The sequence below is a fragment of the Lagenorhynchus albirostris genome, chromosome 10 (genome assembly GCF_949774975.1).
Source record: "Lagenorhynchus albirostris chromosome 10, mLagAlb1.1, whole genome shotgun sequence".
In the NCBI taxonomy this organism is placed as follows: domain Eukaryota; kingdom Metazoa; phylum Chordata; class Mammalia; order Artiodactyla; family Delphinidae; genus Lagenorhynchus; species Lagenorhynchus albirostris.
In genome coordinates, this window is record NC_083104.1 from 34,979,172 (window position 1) to 34,990,526 (window position 11,355).

Below are 11,355 nucleotides of genomic sequence, written 5' to 3' on the forward strand. Positions count from 1 at the left end.
CAGCAATGTTTGCCCCATATATTCCCAGTCATTTATTCAACAAATATTTATTGAGTACCTGCTATGTGACAGGCATTGTTCTGGGTGATGGGCTACAGCAGTGATTAACACAGATAAAGTCCTGGATCTCACAGAGCTTACATTCTAGTGGAGAGAGCCAGGCAATAGATATAATATTGATAAAATAATAAATTATATAGTATGTTAGATATAGCAGAAACGTAAAGAGTGCTAGGTGGGGCAGGATTGTAATTCTAAACAGAGTGGCCAGAGAAAGCCTCCAGGACAAGTGATTCGACAGACAAGCGGGAGCTCTTTAGGAGGCCATATGGGGAAGCGTCTTCTCCAGGTGAGGGAACAGCCCAGGCAAAGGCCCTGTGGCAGGTGTGTTCCTGGCACATCTTGGGCACAGTGCAGGTACAGTCAGAAAAGAAACTGAAGGCCAGGTTACCAGGGACCTTGCAGGGCGACATGGGTCATGAGGATGTATGTGGGTCTTAAGCTAAGGAGGGTCAGAGAAAAGAAGTGACAGAATTTAATTTGCATTTTAGATGGTTTTATTGAGATATAATTTACATATAATTCACCCATTTAAAGTATGTAATTCAATGATTTTTAGTATATTAACAGGATTGTGCAACCATCGCCATTATCAAATTTCTGAACAATTTCATGCACCTTTCTCCCCAAAACACAGACCCATTAGCAGTCACTCCCTAGTCCCCCTTCCTCCAACCATAGGCAATCACTAATTTGTCTCTATTGATTTGCTTATTCTGGACATTTCATACAATTGGAATCATACAATATGTGGCCCTTTTTGACTAGCCTCTCTCATTTAGCATAATGTTTCCAAGGTTCATACATGTTGTAGCGAATATGAGTACTTGCCTTTTTTTTTAAGAGAATTTTAAAAAATTAATTTATTAATTTATTTTTGGCTGCACTGAGTCTTCATTGCTGTGCGCGGGCTTCTCTAGTTGCAGCAAGAAGTAGGGGCTACTCTTCGTTGCAGTACGCGGGCTTCTCATTGCGGTGGTTTCTCTTGTTGCAGAGCACAGGCTCTAGGCGCGTGGGCTTCAGTAGTCGTGGCTCGTGGGCTCTAGAGCGCAGGCTCAGTAGTTGTGGCATATGGGCCTAGTTGCTCCACGGCATGTGGGATCTTCCTGGACCAGGGCTTGAACCCGTGTACTCTGCATTGGCAGGTGGATTCTTAACCACCACGCCACCAGGGAAGTCTCTTCATTCCTTTTTGTTGCCAAATAATATTCCATTCTATGGATATACCACATTTTGTTTACCTGTTCACTAGTTGATGTATATTTGGGTTGTTTCTACTTTTGGGCTATTATGAATAATGCTACTATGAACATTTGTAAGATTTTATATAGACATAAGTTTTCAATTCATTCTGAAGAACTGCCAAACTCTTTCCCAAGGCGACTGCACCATTTGCCATTCCCATCAGCAGTATATGAGGGTTCCAGTTTCTTCATATCTTCGCCAATGTTGTTATTTCCTGTTTTTTTGATTATAGCCATCCTAGCAGGTGTAAAGTGGCATCTCATTGTGGTTTTGATTTTCATTTCTCTAATTACTAATGTTGCTAAGCATCTTTTCTTTTTTTTGTTTTTTTAAAATTTATTTAAATTTATTTATTTTTGGCTGCATTGGGTCTTCGCTGCTGTGCGTGGGCTTTCTCTAGTTGCGGCAAGCAGGGGCTACTCTTCATTGCGGTGCACGGGCTTCTCATAGCGGTGGCTTCTCTTGTTGCAGAGCCCGGGCTCTAGGCGCATGGGCTTCGGTAGTTGTGGCTCACGGGCTCTAGAGCGCAGGCTCAGTAGTTGTGGTGCACAGGCTTAGCTGCTCTGTGGCACGTGGGATCTTCCCAGACCAGGGCTAGAACCCATGTCCCCTGCATTGGCAGGTGGATTCTTAACCACTGCGCCACAAGGGAAGTCCCTGCTAAGCATCTTTTCAAGTGCTTATTTGCCATTTGTATATCTTTGAAGAAATGTTTACTCAAATCATTGCCCATTTAAAAAATGGTGTTATTTGTCTTTTCATGACTTACGTTATAAAAGTCTTATTCTGACCATTGTTGAAATAGTGTGTACAAAGAACACAAATTACTTTTGAAAATGTAAGAAAATTAAAAAAAAATTTTTTTTTAATTTTGACAATTTTTATTTTTCAATTTTTTATTTTTAGAATATTTATTTTATATATTTGTTTATTTTCCTTATATTTTTTGGCTGCGTCAGGTCTTAGTTTTGACACACGAGATCTTTTTTGAGGCATGCGGGATTTTTTCGTTATTGTGCGTGGTCTGCTCGGGTTTCTCTCTAGTTGTGGTGTGTGGGTTTTCTCTAGTTGTGGCGTGTGGGCTCCAGGGCACATGGGCTCTGTAGTTTGTGGCACGCAGCCTCTCTAGTTGAGGCATGCGAGCTCAATTGTTGTGGCATGCGGGCTTAGTTGTCCCGCAGCATGTGGGATCTTAGTTCCCCAACCAGGGATCGAACTCGCATACCCAGAATTGGAAGGTGGATTTTTTACCACTGGACCATAAGGGAAGTCCCTTCAAATTTTTTTTTTTAATTTTCTAGTTTTGAGATCAAAAGAGCTGAGTACATGTTCTGGCCATCCTTAACCAGGGCTGCAGTCCAGAAAACCAGATCCTCTCTGACCCGCAATGTCTTAATCTATAAAATAGACCTCCTGGGCCCTAATTAAGACACAGCGCTGATGAAAGTCTCAAAATTAGGAAACTAGGATGCTTGGGCTTTGCATGTCATAGCACAAGATACAAGGATGAGTTTTCACGCTTACACAAAGTAGAGAGATTGTTGCATTACCCCACAGTCTTAAAAACCTTAGACATATTTGATGGTACTCTGGGCACTGGGTTTTGCCCCACTGAGTGTCTGAGACAGAAGGTCTTCTCCAGTCACAGGAGAGGTAGGGAATGGGTGGTTTGTATGTGGATCATCCTTTTTAATAAATATTGTTGTGGAATAAGATGGAGAGTCTGGACTCAATGATCCTGAGAGAGGACCATGAAATGTGAGGAAAAGAACAAACACCTCAGAGGGCCAGGGTGTAAAAAATGACCGTACACATATTCATAGGGAGGAAAGTTGAAAGGAAGCACGCTGTAATAGTCAGGGAAAGCTGCTGTAACAGAGAGATGCAACAACACGGCGACCAGAAAAAGAGTTGTATTTCTTTCTCATACAACAGTGTCAAGCTGGGTGGTGCAAGAGTTGGGCACCTCTCCTTGCATTATGTGCCCCCCACCTCCTGCCACTGTCATCACAAGCACTGGTTGACACTGGGTGGCTGCACAGGCAGGTTCCAGCCATCAGGAAGGAGAAAGAGTACTGAGGACTCGCCCGCATCGTCACCACAGGCATGTGGACGGTCCACTTCAGCTCCACTCGCATTCCACGATGACAACCACAGCACCTGTTCACATCTAACTGCCAGGGAGGCCGGGAAAGGCCGTCCAGCTCAGCAGCCAAGGCCTGGCTACAATTCCATCCCTGTGGAAAAAGAAAGAATGGCTTTGGTGGACAGCCCACAGTACGTGCCACAAACACCAAAATGCTCTCGTCACTATGACTATGAAGTGGGCTTAGGCGTATTTTTATCTTCTTCTTTACATAGGTATCTGGATTTTTCTGAAATTTTCATATTGCTCTCAGGACAAACTAACAGTCATGGGTATAATCTTGGGTTCTGGAGCCAAACTGGATGCAAATCAGCCTTACTAACTGGATGACATTTGGCCAGTGACCTTTCCTCCGTGACCCTCCGCTTTCCTCAACAGTATCAAGGGAACAACAGTAGAACCTACTCCCCGAGTAGCTGTAAGCATTGAAGGAGTGAAGACCTACAGCGCGCTTTGCCTCGAGCCTGGAACACGGTAACTGCGCGTGAACAGTACTGAGCATCGCTACCGAACCACAATTATGACTGTGCTTATTAGCATCAGACCACCTAATACACAGGCCCGAGTATGTTTGGAGCACCACTCACCATGAACTTCCGCCCTCTTTTTCTTCTCTCTCTCCTTCCTCCTCCTCAGCCCCTTCACATGTTCATTAAACACTTGAGGCTCCTCTCTGTCAGCTCTCCCACCGCCCGTTATGATCGCTCTCTAACTCTGCTTCCTCCTCCACCTCCCTGCACATGGCCAAGGGTTAGGGGGCGCTCATGGATCCTGCTTGGAGATAGAAGAGGCTGACTTTCAGGTCCCTGAATTATTTAGATCTGACTGTGAAGGTGCAACAGTGGTCCCGTTAGCATCCCTGGGACGTCCTGTAGAGGCGCTAACCTGCTAACCCTTGAGCTGGTCCCCTTCCTGTCCCCAAGTTAGCAAGACTAACCCGTCTTTCCCACCTTCCTCCTTCCTTTCCTTTCCTCTCTGCTCCCAAACACGCGCAAGCTTGGATGAGCACAAGTTGAGGAGCCTTTTAAACAGCTCATTAAAACTATTAAAAGCTGAAAATTGACCTTGGGAAATGACTGTGCAATAGCTTTATTAGATTTCTTGGGGTAAAAAAAAAAGTTAGAAAGCCTGGCTGTCTTCCTACTGATTTCTCGGGGCTCTCCATACAAGCTTCTAAATTTGGATATTGAGAATTATTGAGCTTCTACTGGGAAAAAAGAAGAATTTGAAGTCCTGCCAGAGCCCAGAGTAATTCTCCAGCTCTTTGTCCCAGAGCCCTTGGAGAGGGAAGAGGCCATGTCTTTAGATTTGGGGGAAGGAGGGAGGGTGGTCGTTGTTGTTTTTGAGTTTCTGTGGGGCAGGAGGTGCGTGGAGGGGTTGAGGATCTTCTACTAAACAGATTCCCCTCTTCACAACCCTGAAATGAATCTTTGCGGGCGCTCATGATTGATAGGAAGCGGGACGCGGAAAAAACACCAAAAATCCACCTAGTAAAGAAAAGCAAGTGATTCAAAACCTATTTCAAAGACAAAGGCGCAGATGCAGCTCTTTCTCCCATTTTCTAAATGGTACGTGCGGTGGGGCTGGGGACTTAAGCACTAGTGGAAAGGAAATGGGAGTGAACTGTGAACACACACGTGTTTGAAGGATCCAGGGCTGGCCTGGTCCAGTGTGGCAATGAGGGCCTGAACCAGGTGTCAGAAGGCTGGGTTCCAGGGCACACCTTGCCCCTAATCAGAGCAAAGGAAGGCACAGTGCTCATCACCCGCAACTCCCAAGGATAATGAGAAGAATGAATGCTGGCCCTCCAAGGTCCTCTCCCTTCTAGCAGTCCTGAGGCTTACTGGATCAGATTCTTTTTTTTTTTTTAAACATCTTTATTGGAGTATAATTGCTTTACAATGGTGTGTTAGTTTTTGCTTTATGACAAAGTGAATCAGCTGTACATATACATATATCCCCATATCTCTTCCCTCTTGCGTCTCCCTCCCACCCTCCTTATCCCACCCCTCTAGGTGGTCACAAAGCACCCAGCTGATCTCCCTGTGCTACGCGGCTGCTTCCCACTAGCTATCGGTGTTACATTTGGTAGTGTATATATGTCCACGCCACTCTGTCCAAGCTTACCCTTCCCCCTCCCTGTGTCCTCAAGTCCATTCTCTAGTAGGTCTCAGTCTTTATTCCTGTCCTGCCCCTAGGTTCTTCAGAACCTTTTTTTTTTTTTTTTTTTAGATTTCATATATATGTGTTAGCATACGGTATTTGTTTTTCTCTTTCTGACTTACTTCACTCTGTATGATAGACTCTAGGTCCATCCACCTCACCATAAATAACTCAATTTCATTTCTTTTTACGGCTGAGTAATATTTCATTGTATATATGTGCCACATCTTCTTCATCCATTCATCTGTCTATGGACACTTAGGTTTCTTCCATGTCCTGGCTATTGTAAATAGAGCTGCAATGAACATTGTGGTACATGACTCTTTTTGAATTATGGTTTTCTCTGGGTATATGCCTAGTAGTGGGATTACTGGGTCATATGGTAATTCTATTTGTAGTTTTTTAAGGAACCTCTATACTGTTCTCCATAATGGCTATATCAATTTACATTCCCACCAACGGTGCAAGAGTATTCCCTTTTCTCCACACCCTCTCCAGCATTTATTGTCTGTAGACTTTTTGATGATGGCCATTCTGACTGGTGTGAGATGATATCTCATTGTAGTTTTGATTTGCATTTCTCTAATGATTAGTGATGTTGAGCATTCTTTCATGTGTTTGTTGACAATCTGTATATCTTCTTTGGAGAAATGTCTGTTTAGGTCTTCTGCCCATTTTTTGATTGGGTGGTTTGTTTTTTTGATGTTGAGCTACATGAGCTGCTTTTAAATTTTGGTGATTAAACCTTTGTCAGTTGCTTCCTTTGCAAATATTTTCTCCCATTCTGAGGGTTGTCTTTTCGTCTTGTTTATGGTTTCCTTTGCTGTGCAAAAGCTTTTAAGTTTCATTAGGTCCCATTTGTGTATTTTTGTTTTTATTTCCATTCCTCTAGGAGGTGGATCAAAAAGGATCTTGCTGTGATTTATGTCATAGAGTGTTCTGCCTATGTTTACCTCTGAGAGTTTGATAGTGTCTGGCCTTCCATTTAGGTCTTTAACCCATTTTGAGTTTATTTTTGTGTATGGTGTTAGGGAGTGTTCTAATTTCGTTCTTTTATATGTAGCTGTCCAGTTTCTGGATCAGATTCTACCAGTGTTTCCTGAATATATACTCTGTGCCAGGCACTGCCCTAACCATGTCATCTGGCCCTGCTATATGCATTTCACTTTATCTTTACAGCATCTCCTTGACAAAAGGATCATCAGCCCCATTTTTCAGAAGGGGAGACTGAGACTTAAGGGGAGAAAGTGACTTGCCCCAAACCACGCAGCCAGGAAGTGACAGTGCCAGAGCTCAAACTCACCTCTTCTGAGGCTAGTCCAGTGTTTTTGAACTGTGCTGGGTAAATATGCGTGTGTGCTGGTTTGTGACTTTCTTTTCTAGTCACCTAATTGTATGCCTCCCTCTCTTCCTCTCTCAGCTCTTTGAGGGCCCTGCACATCGATCCCCACTGTATTCCCCAATCCCAGCCTGGTGCTGAGGAGTGAAGAGGACAGAAGATGGAGAAATTGGGGTCCCAGCCCTCAGGGTGCTAAGAGAAGCAAGTGAGGACCTTTCTTCCTAAAGTTCAAACTCTGACCAAAATTCATTTTGTAGAGGATCCTGGATAACATTCCCTGAAGGAACTGCAGTCTTGGTCCTGGCTTCTTCCACAGCCTTGGAGAGTCCCTGAGATGACCTGTCACTCGGTGTCCTCCCCTGGAGAGTGGCTAGAATGTGAGCGACCATCCTTGCTCATTGGGGTCTTGTTGAAAGGCTAAAACCAGAGAGTCTATTCTCACAGTGAATTGTGCAAAGCAATATTTCAGTAATCAAAAGGTATTTGACAGAAGGATGCTCACTTAGAAGTCTGAATTTGGTAGGTTCCTGTTTCTGGACTCCACCTTCCTTGTATGGTTGGGAGGATTGAGTACAATAAAATATGTGCTGAATGGTAGTTGGCAATAGTATTATTTCTATGCAAATTGCTTCTTTCCTCTACAGACTTAGAATACTCCCTGAGCTCATTTTCTTTTGAAACCTAACTTAAAGAAATGAAAAGTACAATGAGATACCACTTCTCATCTATCAGATTGGCAGAAATCCAAAAGTTTGACAGAATAGTCTGGTGGTGAGGCTCTGGGGGAAATGGCAACCCTCACCCATTGCCAGTGGGAATGTAAATAACTACAACCCTAGCAAAATTACACATGCCCTTGATCTTTGACCCAACAAAGTCACTTCTAGCTATCTATCCTGGAGATACGTTGTCAAAAATACACAAAAAGACATAACAGACATATCAACCAATTGCACTGTATGGGGCTCATTTGGGTCCAGATTTGAACAACAAATTGTAATAACAAGACAAGGAAATGTGAACACTGGTTGTGTATTTGATAAATTCTAAGGAATTACTACTAGTACTTTTAGGTGTGTTCATGATATTATGGTTATGTTTTCCTTAAAGGGTTCTTATCTGTTAGAAATATTTATGAATGGAATACAGTGTCTGGAGGGTGCTTTAAAGTAATTCTGGAGGAGGGAATATGTGGTTGACAGGTACTTGGGAGCTTATTATAGTTTTCTATTTTTCTATATGTTTGAAAGTTTCCACAATAAAATTATAACATTACAGATAAAGCTGAAATCCCCCCTGATCCCACCTAGGGGTCCTAACCCTAATCCTAGGATTCTCCTCATATAACCACTGTTTCCAGTTTGCTCTGAACCCTTCCATACATTTTTCTGGGCATTTAGAACTATATATATACTCACAAGGGTGGAGGAATAGTATTTTTTTCCATGTACACCGATGACTTAATGTCCTGCCTTGTGCTTTCTCCTAGTTGTATGTCTTGGAGAGTTTCCACATAGCACACAGAGATTTATTCTGTTCTTCCATTGCTGCACAGCATAGCACGGTAAGGGTTTACTACAGATTATTTACCCATTCCCACAATGATGGGCGTTTATGTTGTTTCCAGTTCTTTTGTGATTACAATCATTGCTGCGGTGAACATCCTTGGATGTATCTCCTCATGCAAGAGAGAGTGTTTCCATAGGGTAGATAGTGAGAAATGGAATCGTTAAGTCCTAGGTTATTTTCAGCTCTGTGTTAATAGATACAGACCCTGCCTTCCCTGTACCATGTTTTCTATCACTGAAGTCTCAGAAACTTGTTTCCTCTTAGTCAAATGGGGCACTCACTAATATGAGATGCTATTTTTTTATTATTACCTGTTTGCCAGTTATTTTATAATTCTGTCCTCAGCTCACCTTCTACCTCCTTCATCTCTTAGAACTGTTGCTCTAGGCTCACTCCTCTACTCCCTGCTTTGTGATCCAATCAGCCTGGCTCTCCTCACCCCCACGCCTCTTCCCCCTTCCTCTGGAAGACCCTTTGCCATGAACCTGCACACTCGGCCCCTCATACTTTGTTGCCCACATCCCCCCTGCTCTCCTCCAGCCACATGGGTCTGTCCCTCTTCAAATGTTCTCTGATCCCTTCAAGGCTTATACACACCATTTCTTCTGTCTGGGATGCTCCTGTCCTGCCCCATTAGTGACCCGGCTTAACAGTCATTTTCTCGAGACAGCCATCTCCTGCTCTGGAAGTGCTAGATACCTTTCAGTATAGTACTTGGAGCAATTTTTAATAATACATGTATTTTTAAATTAATCTGATCAATGTCTGTCTTTCCTATTAGATCTCAAGCACTGTGAGGGCAGAAATTGAGTGCATTTTTTTTTTTTTTTTTTTTTTTGCGGTACGCGGGCCTCTCACCGCTGTGGCCTCTCCCGTTGCGGAGCACAGGCTCCAGACGCGCAGGCTTAGCGGCCATGGCTCACGGGCCCAGCTGCTCCACAGCACGTGGGATCTTCTTGGACTAGGCATGAACCCGTGTCCCCTGCATCGGCAGGCGGACTCTCAACCACTGTGCCACCAGGGAAGCCCCTGAGTGCATTTTTGCTCACCACCGTACACCCAGCAAATACCCCAGTGCCAAGAATGTAATAGGGCCTCAATATAATAGTCATCAAGTGAATTAATAAGTGAAGGAACTATAGGAGGCCTGGTCACACATGGACAACTCCCCTCATTGGCAGTTTTTTACTTGACCCCTACTTCTAGCAAATGACAATTCACCCACAAGGTCCAATGGTAGAAGAGATTCAAGCATCTCATTGGGCCCCTGGCCAGGATTCACTTCAAGACCCTTTTGCAGATCTGACGTTCCATGTTTTAACAACATAGCAGCTCCTTTGTGAAACACTCCTCTGGCTGGAAGAGATGCCTTGTAGTTTCCTCTCAATTCCTATAGCACCTCTTGGAGCACAACTAGTGTTGAATCCAGTGTACAACTTTCACAGACAGGCTTCCTTTGCTATTGGACCCAGTGGTGAGGGTCGGAATCTTAGTCGTCTCTACCTCCCCTGGGCTTGATAGTGCACATCTCTTAGTAAATATTCAATAGAACATCACTGACTGAGAAATGAAGGAGTGGTTATGGGACCCTAAGTACCAGTTCTCTTCTAACTGTGGGGTTGTGCTGAGCGCTGGTCCAAAAGCTAGAACATACCCCAAATGCTTTCAAGAAAAAAAAAATCCCAGCCCTGCTGCTTTCTCTCTGTGGCTCATTCCACATCTTCATGGTTGGAACACCATCCAGAAAGCCTCTTTGTTCCCACAGTGCAACGTGAGCCCATCTCCTTGCTGCCACACCTGCCCTTGCCATTAGGACAGAGTCCCTGAAGGTGTCTGCGAGCTCTGGGCATCTTCTTCCCATGCAGTTCCTCCTTCAATTTGGCTTCCAGAATGTTGAATGCCAAGTTTTTCTGGGCAAGCCCAGCAACTTTTGTGGGTAGCACATCTGTTTTCCTCCTCTTAGTCACTACTTTCCCAATGAAAATTGCTTGTTCATACATTTTGTTGTATGAAATTTTTTGGTAAGTTGCTTCAAATTCAATTAAGGAGGGAAAAGAGCCAGATACGTATCCTGAATAAATTTTACTTAGAAAGTCTCCACTTTCTGGTTCTACCACATGAATTTGGAAAGAGTCTGAAGACTGAAATGACTTCAGGAAACGTGCACCTTCAGAAAACTGCACCCTTCTTTGAAGAAACAGTGGACTCCAGATCTGGGGCACAGAAATATGAAGGGAATTTGGAACATCTTGTTGTGACAGAAAGTAAAGAAGAGCCCAAAGAGTGATGGGGGACATGTCAAAATACAGCCCAGCTGGAAGGGCTGATAAAAAGCCAATTAACTGATTCATTAGTTGGGGGAGAAGTTGTCCTCCTGACAGAAGAAAGACAACAAACAAATATAAAAGGCATGATGGAATTAGAAAATCACCATTTGGCAACCACCATATTAAGAACTTTCAGGAAAGAATCATCACTGGTGAAAATGTTAGTGGGCAGAAGTTTGGGGAGTAGCAGAATATTTCCACCGTCTCCAAAAGCATCAAGTAATGAGTGGAATCAATACCGTGTGCTTTTCTGATATGATACACTGAGAAAAATGCAACATTCCTTCTGTGGTATTTCTGCTGAAGGATCAGAGTCTGAATCTAATCATGGGGAAACATCAGACAGATCCAAAGTAAGGGCCATTCCATAACATCACTGGCCTGGGACTTCCCTGGTGGCGCAGTGATTAAGAATCCGCCTGCCAATGCAGAGGACACAGGTTCGATCTCTGGTCCGGGAAGATCCCACATGCCATAGAGCAACTAAGTCCATGCACCACAACTAC